Source organism: Salvelinus alpinus, chromosome 19 (genome assembly GCF_045679555.1).
Source record: "Salvelinus alpinus chromosome 19, SLU_Salpinus.1, whole genome shotgun sequence".
Classification (NCBI taxonomy): Eukaryota; Metazoa; Chordata; class Actinopteri; order Salmoniformes; family Salmonidae; genus Salvelinus; species Salvelinus alpinus.
In genome coordinates, this window is record NC_092104.1 from 5,243,347 (window position 1) to 5,255,649 (window position 12,303).

Genomic DNA, 12,303 nt, shown 5'->3' on the forward strand with positions numbered 1-12,303 from the left:
GCTCCTCCCCTCCGCTTCTCCTCCCCTCGTGTTCTCCTCCCCTCATCTTCTCCTCTTCTCTTCTCCTTCCCTCGTCTTCTCCTCCCCTCTTCCCCTCGTCTTCATCTCCCCTCCCCTTCTCCTCCCCTCCTCATCTGTTCCTTCTCCTCCCTGCCTCCCCTACACCTCTCCTCCCCTGTTTCTCTCCTCCCCTCCTGCCCTCCCCTCTCCCCCCCACCCCTCACACACACTTCCCAGCTGTGGTAGGTAATTACTGTATGTCTGTTCCTAGTCCCAGACCTGGGGCATCAATGCTCCCAGAGTTCTCTCGCAGGTTGTCTTCTGACTAATGACATTTTAGCGTTTATAGACACTGGCTGGTGAGGGTTTATTCAACTTAATGTCATGGTAGATTCGCGACCTGTTTGCTTCTGTCTCGTCTCGTGACACCCTTAACATCTAAATGGAGTATCTGGCTGATTGGATTCCGGCTGTCCAGATTTCCTCTGATACTCCATTATTGACAGGATTAATACCAACTCTCTTGTCAACTCTCTTGTTGACTCTCTTGTCAACTCTCTTGTCAACTCTCTTGTTGATTTACAGAGTATGATGCATGGATACATCCAATCTCCAACCTACATTTATTATCAATAAAAACATTGTACAATTGTACATTTGTAGTAATGTGGTAGCAAGGTTTTCTGGATATTTTCCATGGCTATGAAAAGTTAGTGTCTATTTGTGAGAGAAATAGTGCAGCATGGTTATGACTTTTCAGTCTGTCTAACTGAGCTTGACTTTAGAAGGGGTTTGATGAACACTTACAGTGAACATTTGAATCTTGTTTTCCATTTCAGACATTTATACTTTCCTTATTTTTGTGTGTGTCTATACACCATATTGTAGCCGTTTCCTTCCATTAGGACTAACTAGTGTCTATACACCACAGTGTCTCAGCAGTGTCTCTCTGCCCCAGACAGCACTAGCATGAACACACACACACACACAGTTTTGTATTGCTATCCTTGTGGGGACCAAATAATTGATTCCCATCCAAAATCCTATTTTCCCTAACCTTAAATCTAACTCCTAACCTTAACCCTAACCCTAAATCTAAATCTAACCCTAACCCTAACCCTAACCCTAACCTTAATCCTAAATCTAACCTTTATCCCAAGCCTAACCTTTATCCCAAGCCTAACCTTTATCCCAAACCTAACCTTAATCCCAAGTCTAACCCTTAAACTATATCTAACCCTAACTCCTAACCCTAACCTCTAAGCCTAAAATTGTGTTTCTCCTCGTGGGGTCCCCACTTGTCCGAATTTTCCTTGTTTTACTATCCTTGTGAGGACTTCTGGTACCCACAAGGATAGTTCAACAAACACACACACACACACACACAGAGAGAGACAGCACTAACACAGATGGACAGATGAGTCTGTGGTCTCTCTGATTGACTTTACTGACAGGCCCTATCGTGTGTGTGGAAGCTCCACAGAAGTCAGCAGGGGATCAATCCTGTTTACGACAGTTTGGAAGAACACTGTGTTACCATGCTGGGCTGGGGCAGCTGGAGAAAACACACACAGGCACAATAAACACATGACTGTCTCCTTCTCATCCAGTTGCTGCTGTGTGACAGAACAGTGTTACAGACCTGAGACCCTCCTAACCATGTCTCTGTCCCAGACCCTCCTAATAACGATACAACACAATACAAATAACACAACACAATACAAATAACACAACACAATACAAATAACACAACACAATAATACTGTACAATACAATACAGTAATACAACACAACACACTAATACAACACAATACAACACAGCAATACAACACAATAACACAATACAATACAGCAATACAACACAATAATACAATACAACACAATAATACAATACAATACAGCAATACAACACAATAATACAATACAACACAGCAATACAACACAATAATACAATACAACACAGCAATACAACACAATAATACAATACAACACAGCAATACAACACAATAACACAATACAATACAGCAATACAACACAATACAACACAGCAATACAACACAATAATACAATACAACACAGCAATACAACACAATAATACAATACAATACAGCAATACAACACAATAATACAATACAACACAATAATACATCACAACACAACAATACAACACAACACAATAGAATGGAATAGCTCTAACAAACTCTCACATCAGAGCATGCTGCTTACAATCAGAATGAAAACGGATCCGTTGGGAGTTAGATAAGTCTTCTGTAGTAACATCAGTCCGTCAGGTTCTATCTTACCACCGGTGCGGTTTCCTTTCCGGGAACACATGGTTCTGATCAGAGTGCAGTTTAAAGTACGCGTCCCAAATGGCACCTTAAAATGGCACCTTAATCTCATTATAGTGCACTACTTTTGACCAGGGCCCATAGGGCCGCGTTTAAGATGAGTGCGTCGTTAAGGGAATAGTTACCGTTCGGGTGCACTCTCACACTGTGTTGATTGACACCAGTGTGGGGGGGGGATGGAGGCTAGAGGAGCTATCCTAGGGGCTCCTCTTTGTGTGATCAGTGTCAGTTTACCAGAAGTAATGTGGGGCTCGTCTTGGCTGGAACAACAGACTGGAAAGAGTTAGGTGAGCCAGGCATACCCCGGTCACCCAAGTGGGGTTGCCATGGTGAGTTAAGTGGGCTACATTCCTCTGAATTCCAGAGACGTGGGGTAGGGTGAGGTTAGTTGACCTTTGGGTTGAGGGTTTGGGGCGGGGGGGGGGGGGGGGGGGGTTCTCTCCCAATTGTGAAAGAAAAGCGAGAATGATTTATAGAGGGGCAGACAGAGAGGACAGAGAAGGTTAAACGCCATTGAGAACTGAATGGAACACCGTTTCCCACACTGTGGGAGAACACTTATCTTGACGGGGTTGGTCATAGACAATGACCCGTTTAAAAGTTGGGTAATCTTTGTTTGAGGACAGGAGGACCACCATGCTTGACCCACCCTGTTATTCGGGAGGGGGGGGGGTGGACCGGTAGCTTAGAAGTTAGAGATGAGAGCCAGCAACCATAAGGATGCCAGTTCGAATCCCTGGTCTGACTGGACATATCTGGCAGAAAGTGAGCCAGCAACCATAAGGATGCCAGTTCGAATCCCTGGTCTGACTGGACATATCTGGCAGAAAGTGAGCCAGCAACCATAAGGATGCCAGTTCGAATCCCTGGTCTGACTGGACATATCTGGCAGAAAGTGAGCCAGCAACCATAAGGATGCCAGTTCGAATCCCTGGTCTGACTGGACATATCTGGCAGAAAGTGAGCCAGCAACCATAAGGATGCCAGTTCGAATCCCTGGTCTGACTGGACATATCTGGCAGAAAGTGAGCCAGCAACCATAAGGATGCCAGTTCGAATCCCTGGTCTCACTGGACATATCTGGCAGAAAGTGAGCCAGCAACCATAAGGATGCCAGTTCGAATCCCTGGTCTGACTGGACATATCTGGCAGAAAGTGAGCCAACAACCATAAGGATGCCAGTTCGAATCCCTGGTCTGACTGGACATATCTGGCAGAAAGTGAGCCAACAACTGCATGGCTGCTTATATAAAATCCTGGAAAATAATGTAATATTATTCATTCATCAATCCTTCATTCATTAATGTATGTCATCATTCATTCTACCATTCAGTTTGACTTCTCTAAAAGGCACAGTACTCTCCTTTAGGCCCAGGCTGTGATGTAACCTGTTTTATTGTAATCTCCTGGCCCAGGCTGTGATGTAACCTGTTTTATTGTAATCTCCTGACCCAGGCTGTGATGTAACCTGTTTTGTTGTAATCTCCTGACCCAGGCTGTGATGTAACCTGTTTTGTTGTAATCTCCTGACCGAGGCTGTGATGTAACCTGTTTTGTTGTAATCTCCTGACCCAGGCTGTGATGTAACCTGTTTTATTGTAATCTCCTGACCAAGGCTGGGATGTAACCTGTTTTATTGTAATCTCCTGACCGAGGCTTTGATGTAACCTGTTTTATTGTAATCTCCTGACCCAGGCTGTGATTTAACCTGTTTTATTGTAACAACCAGTAGGTATTCCTCACTAGACCGTACTGACCTGATTCTGATCCCTCCTCAATGTAAACAGTCTCTGATGTAACACAACCTAATGAGCAAATTAGATACTTGGCCCTAAGGAATTTTGGAATGTGACTTTTTCCTTTGAATGAGAACAAAGCGGTATTTGCCAGAAAGCTGTGTGTGACGGGTGTCGGGAAGGGCAAGACACCTACCTACCGCGGAGGAGGAGCTTAGAATCTCTCTGTTCTTCTTTTAGATTCTACTTTCCTGTTAGTTCTGGAATGTTTCCTGTTCTAGAACTAGAACCGCTGAGACAAAAGGAAAGGAATTCAAGATGGAAATGCCCAAATGGTGACATACACAGTCAGACTTAGACAGCTGCAGTTCCAACAGAATATGTGGAAGTATGGATTGGAATGTGAGTGATTATAATGGATCCATTTGGGAGCTTTTTTAAGGCCTATTGTTTACTGAGATTTCACTCCTACCTTGTACTTGATTGAATTAAGGTCACTAATTAGTAAGGAACTCCCCACACCTGGTTGTCTAGGTCTTAATTTGAATGAACCTGCAGACACTAGGCCCCCCATGGAATGAGTTTGACACCTCTTATCGAAAGCATATTGTTGTTTTTGAAAGGATTGGAATGAAAGGAATCCGTTTCACAGATGTGCATCTTCTAGTTCTTCTTACTGTAAATGTAGTATTATAAACACTGCATCCAGACCCAATTCTTACTTGGTTGATGGCTTTTGGTTCGCGAAACATTGGTCAAAATGGCTGCCACATAATTGGCAGGTACATTGGTCAAAATGGCTGCCACATAATTGCCAGGTACATTGGTCAAAATGGCTGCCACATAATTGGCAGGTACATTGGTCAAAATGGCTGCCACATAATTGGCGGGTACATTGATCAAAATGGCTGCCACATAATTGGCAGGTACATTGATCAAAATGGCTGCCACATAATTGGCTGCTAGATTCTATAAAAGGGCAGCAGAATTAGAGGGGGTCCATGCAGGCTACAAAGTGTTCTGTAATTGGAGTGGGTGGATGGATGGAATCATGAGCAATGTCACAATTGGCACCCTATTCCCTTTAGAGTGCACTACTTTTGACCAGGGCCCATAGTGAATAGTGCTCTATAAAGGGAGTAGGGAGCCATTCTGGACACGCCCATGGGACTAGCTGCCTTTGAAAGGACTGCAGGACTACTATACAGACAGCCATAAGGACTGCAGGACTACTATACAGACAGCCATAAGGACTGCAGGACTACTATACAGACAGCCATAAGGACTGCAGGACTACTATACAGACAGACAAGAGGACTGCAGGACTACCATACAGACAGCCATAAGGACTGCAGGACTACTATACAGACAGCCATAAGGACTGCAGGACTACTATACAGACAGCCATAAGGACTGCAGGACTACTATACAGACAGTCATAAGGACTGCAAGACTACTATACAGACAGCCATAAGGACTGCAGGACTATTAAACAGACAGGCAAGGACTGCAGGACTACTATACAGACAGCCATAAGGACTGCAGGACTACTATACAGACAGACATAAGGGCTGCAGGACTACTATACAGACAGCCATAAGGACTGCAGGACTACTATACAGACAGCCATGAGGACTGCAGGACTACTATACAGACAGCCATAAAGACTACTATACAGACAGACAAGGACTGCAGGACTACTATACAGACAGACAAGGACTGCAGGACTACTAAACAGACAGCCATAAGGACTGCAGGACTACTATACAGACAGCCATAAGGACTGCAGGACTACTATACAGACAGACAAGGACTGCAGGACTACTATACAGACAGCCATAAGGACTGCATGACTACTATACAGACAGCCACAAGGACTGCATGATTACTATACAGACAGCCATAAGGACTGCAGGATTACTATACAGACAGCCATAAGGACTGCAGGACTACTATACAGACAGCCATAAGGACTGCAGGACTACTATACAGACAGCCATAAGGACTGCAGGACTACTATACAGACAGCCACAAGGACTGCAGGACTACTATACAGACAGCCATAAGGACTACTAAACAGACAGCCATAAGGACTGCAGGACTACTATACAGACAGCCATAAGGACTGCAGGACTACTATACAGACAGCCATAAGGACTGCAGGACTACTATACAGACAGCCACAAGGACTGCAGGACTACTATACAGACAGCCATAAGGACTACTAAACAGACAGCCATAAGGACTGCAGGACTACTATACAGACAGCCATAAGGACTGCAGGACTACTATACAGACAGCCATAAGGACTGCAGGACTACTATACAGACAGCCATAAGGACTGCAGGACTACTATACAGACAGCCACAAGGACTGCAGGACTACTATACAGACAGCCACAAGGACTGCAGGACTACTATACAGACAGCCATAAGGACTACTAAACAGACAGCCATGAGGACTGCAGGACTACTATACAGACAGCCATGAGGACTGCAGGACTACTATACAGACAGCCATGAGGACTGCAGGACTACTATACATACAGCCATGAGGACTGCAGGACTACTATACAGACAGCCATAAGGACTGCAGGACTACTATACAGACAGACATAAGGGCTGCAGGACTACTATACAGACAGCCATAAGGACTGCAGGACTACTATACAGACAGCCATGAGGACTGCAGGACTACTATACAGACAGCCATAAAGACTACTATACAGACAGACAAGGACTGCAGGACTACTATACAGACAGACAAGGACTGCAGGACTACTAAACAGACAGCCATAAGGACTGCAGGACTACTATACAGACAGCCATAAGGACTGCAGGACTACTATACAGACAGACAAGGACTGCAGGACTACTATACAGACAGCCATAAGGACTGCATGACTACTATACAGACAGCCACAAGGACTGCAGGACTACTATACAGACAGCCATAAGGACTGCAGGATTACTATACAGACAGCCATAAGGACTGCAGGACTACTATACAGACAGCCATAAAGACTGCAGGACTACTATACAGACAGCCATAAGGACTGCAGGACTACTATACAGACAGCCATAAGGACTGCAGGACTACTATACAGACAGCCATAAGGACTGCAGGACTACTATACAGACAGCCACAAGGACTGCAGGACTACTATACAGACAGCCATAAGGACTACTAAACAGACAGCCATAAGGACTGCAGGACTACTATACAGACAGCCATAAGGACTGCAGGACTACTATACAGACAGCCATAAGGACTGCAGGACTACTATACAGACAGCCACAAGGACTGCAGGACTACTATACAGACAGCCATAAGGACTACTAAACAGACAGCCATAAGGACTGCAGGACTACTATACAGACAGCCATAAGGACTGCAGGACTACTATACAGACAGCCATAAGGACTGCAGGACTACTATACAGACAGCCATAAGGACTGCAGGACTACTATACAGACAGCCACAAGGACTGCAGGACTACTATACAGACAGCCATAAGGACTACTAAACAGACAGCCATAAGGACTGCAGGACTACTATACAGACAGCCATAAGGACTGCAGGACTACTAAACAGACAGCCACACATCACACAATGCTCTTGCTGAAGCCCCTCTCTTTACAATGTCTGATAAATGACTTAGTGGTGGTTATGGTTATCGTACCACGTGTGCTTTTAAAATTCTGTGGTGTGTTTAAAATTCTGCGGTTGGCATCCATCCCACCCTGATCTATAAACATACTGTACTGCAGCACCTGCAGACCAGCTACAGGTGAAGGTAGAGGATATAGATACATACTGTACTGCAGCACCTGCAGACCAGCTACAGGTGAATGTAGAGGATATATAAACATACTGTACTGCAGCACCTGCAGACCAGCTACAGGTGAATGTAGAGGATATATAAACATACTGTACTGCAGCACCTGCAGACCAGCTACAGGTGAAGGTAGAGGATATAGATACATACTGTACTGCAGCACCTGCAGACCAGCTACAGGTGAATGTAGAGGATATATAAACATACTGTACTGCAGCGTCTGCAGACCAGCTACAGATGAAGGAAGAGGATCTATAAACATACTGTACTGCAGCGTCTGCTGACCATCTACAGGTGAAGGAAGAGGATATAGAAACATACTGTAGTGCAGCGTCTGCTGACCAGCGACAGGTAAAGGAAGAGGATCTATAAACATACTGTACTGCAGCGTCTGCTGACCAGCGACAGGTGAAGGAAGAAGGGGAAAACGTACACTCTCAGATAAAGGGTTCCGAAATGGTTCTTTGGCTGTCTCCGTAGGAGAAACCTTTTTAATTCCACCCTCTGTGGAAAGGGTTCTACATGGAACACAAAAGGGTTCTACATGGAACCAAAAAGGGTTCTACATGGAACCAAAAAGGTTTCTTCAAAGGGTTCTCTATGAGGACAGCCGAATAAACTTTTTACGTTCTAGATTGCAGCTTTAGTTCCAATAGTACATTATTATAAACATCTGAAATGTATGGTAAAGAACAGCAAGCCAGGAAAGCAAACCTGGGTCTCTGGCGTGAAAGGCAAACACCCTATGCTTCGCGCCAATTGGGTTAGGGATAACCCAATTGATGGGAATTGTAACATATCTCATACAGTGCATTTGGAAAGCATTCAGAACCCTTGACTTTTACCACATTTGTTTTATTACTGCCTTATTCTAAAATGGATTCAATAAAAAATGTCCCTCATCAATCTACACACAATACCTCATTATGATGAAGTGAAAACTGTTTTTCAGAAAAGTTTGCTAAACAAAAGTACACAACTAATTGAAATACCTTATTTACATAAGTATTCAGACCCTTTGTTATGAGACTCGAAATTGAGCTCAGGTGCATCCTGTTTCCAATGATCATCCTTGAGATGTTTCTACAACTTGATTGGAGTCAAGCTGTGGTAAATTCAATTTATTGGACATGATTTGGAAAGGCACACACCTGTCTATATAAGGTCCCTCAGTTGACAGTGCAGGTCAGAGCAAACACCAAGCCATGAGGTCGAAGGAATTGTCCGTAGAGTTCCAAGCCAAGATTGTGTCGAGGCACAGATCTGGGGAAGGGTACCAAAACATTTCTGCAGCATTGAAGGTCCCCAAGAACAGAGTGGCCTCCATCATTCTTAAAGGGAAAAGTTTGGAAATACCAAGACTCATCCTATCCTAGAGCTGGCCGCCAGGCCAAACTGGGCAATCGGGAGAAGGGCCTTGGTCAGGGAGGTGTTTCCTTCGACCCATTGGTGTGGCTGGCTTCCGGGTTAATCGAGCAGTGTGTCAAGAAGCAGTGCAGCTTGACAGGGTCGTGTTTCGGCGGGTGCATGGGTCTCGACCTTCGCCTCTCCTGAGTCCTTACAGGGGTTGCAGCGATGGGACAAGACTGTAACTACCAATTGGATATCACGTTATTGGGGAGAAAAGGGGTTAATAAACAAACCCCCAAACAGTTTGAGATATTTCAGATTTTTATTTTTAATACATTTGCAAAAATGTCTAAACTTTTTTTTTTTTTTAACTTTGTTATTATATGGTATATTGATGAGGGGGGAAACTATTTTATCCATTTTAGAATAAGGCTGTAACGTAGCAATATGTGGAAAAAGTCAAGGGGTCTGAATACTTTCGCTACACTATTATAAACAGCTATAGGTAGAAAAAGAAAAGTGAAAATGTACTGTACTAAACATGTTCCCTCAGTTGATAATATCTTGTTCCCTCAGTTGAGCCTGAGCCATGCCAGCAACAAATGCTGACACTACACATCCAAGTATATCTGACCAAATTATGAAAGACAAGCATTGTAATTTTAAATTACGTAAAGTTAGTGTGGAAGAGGTGAAAAAATTATTGTTGTCTATCAACAATGACAAGTCACCGGGGTCTGACAACTTGGATGGAAAATTACTGAGGATAATAGGGGACGATATTGTCACTCCTATTTGCCACATCTTCAATGTAAGCCTACTAGAAAGTGTGTGCCCTCAGGCTTGGAGCGACCAAAAGTCATTCCGCTACCTAAGAATAGCGGCTCAAATAGCCGACCAATCAGCCTGTTACCAGCCCTTAGTAAACTTTTTGGGAAAAAATGTGTTTGATCAGATACAATGCTATTTTACTGTAAACAAATTGACAACAAACTTTCAGCATGCTTATAGAGGACATTCAACAAGCACAGCACTTACACAAATGAGATGATTGGCTGAGAGAAATTAATGATAAAAAGATTATGGAAGCTGTTTTGTTAGACTTCAGTGCGGCCTTGGACATTATCGATCATAGTCAGCTGCTGACAAAACGTGTGTGTGTGTGTGTGCTATATTGTGGATAAAGAATTACCTGTCTAACAGAACACATGGGGTGTTCTTTAATGGAAGCCTCTCCAACATAATCCAGGTAGAATCAGGAATTCCCCAGGGCAGCTGTCTAGGCCCCTTACTTTTTTCAACCCTTACTAATGAATTGCCACTGGCTTTGAGGAAAGCCAGAGTGTCTATGTATGCGGATGACTCAACACTATACACGTCAGCTTTTAGAGTGACTGAAATGACTGCAACACTCAACAAAGAGCTGCAGTTAGTTTCAGAGTGGGTGGCAAGGAATAAGTTAGTCCTAAATATTTCTAAAACTAAAAGCATTGTATTGGGGACAAATCATTCACTAAACCCTAAACCTCAACTAAATCTTGTAATAAATAATGTGGAAATTGAGCAAGTTGAGCAAGTTGAGGTGACTAAACTGCTTGGAGTTACCCTGGATTGTAAACTGTCATGGTCAAAACATATTGATACAACAGTAGCTCAGATGGGGAGAAGTCTGTCTATAATAAAGCGCTGCTCTACCTTCTTGGCAACACTGTCAACAAGGCAGGTCCTACAGGCCCTAGTTTTGTCGCACCTGGACTACTGTTCAGTCGTGTGGTCAGGTGCCACAAAAAAATGAATTTGCAATTGGTTCAAAATTGCAATTGGTTCAGAACAGGGCAGCACAGCTGGCCCTTGGATGTACACAGAGTGCTAATATTAATAATATACATGTCAATCTCTCCTGGCTCAAAGTGGAGGAGAGATTGACTTCATCACTGCTTGTATTTGTGAGAGGTATTGACATGTTGAATGCACCGACCTGTTTTTTGCACTACTGGCACACAGCTCAGACACCCATGCATACCCCACAAGATATGCCACAAGTGTCATGCCCTGACCGTAGAGAGCGTTTTATGTCTCTATTTTGGTTTGGTCAGGGTATGATTTGGGTGGGCAGTCTATGTTCTATGATTTTCTATTTCTATGTGTTTGGCTGGATGTGGTTCTCAATCAGAGGCAGCTGTCTATCGTTGTCTCTGATTGAGAACCATACTTAGGTAGCCCTTTTTCCACCTGTGTTTTGTGGGTAATTATTTTCCCTGTGTGTTTGTTTGCACCTCGGTTGCGTCACGTTCTTTGCCGTTTACCTGTTTTTTTTGGGGGGGGTTGTTTCGGTTTCACTTTCATTAAAAGATGTGGAAATACATGCACGCTGCGCCTTGGTCGATTTATGACAGGGAGTTTGAGGATAGCGAGCGTGACAACAAGAGGTTTCTTCACAGTCCCCAAGTCCAAAACAGACGGTGGAAGGCGCACAGTACTAAATAGAGCCAATGACTCAATGGAACTCTATTCCACATCAAGTAACTCATGCAAGCAGTAAAATTTGATTAAAACAACGGATATAAAAAAAACACGTTATGGAAGCAGCGGGGACTAAATTGTTGTTAAAATAAGTATGATGTTGCAAGAGAAAAGCACTAAACGATTTGCCCTGAACAAACTTAAAATGGGAGTTAAAAGTAGCCTCTCTCACTGTTTTGTGCCTATCAATCAATCAATCAATCAAATGTATTTATAAAGCCCCTTCTTACATCAGCTGATGTCACAAAGTGCTGTACAGAAACTCAGCCTAAAACCCCAAACAGCCAACAATGCAGATGTAGAAGCACAGAGAGAGAGAGAACCTGAAAGGAAGTAATTCCCAAACCTTCTGTAACAAAGCCATCACCTACAGAGAGATGAACCTGGAGAAGAGTCCCCGAAGCAAGCTGGTCCTGGGGCTCTGTTCACAAACACAAACAGAGCCCCAGGACAGCAACACAATTAGACCCAACCCAAAAAGATAATTACTTGACACATTGGAATT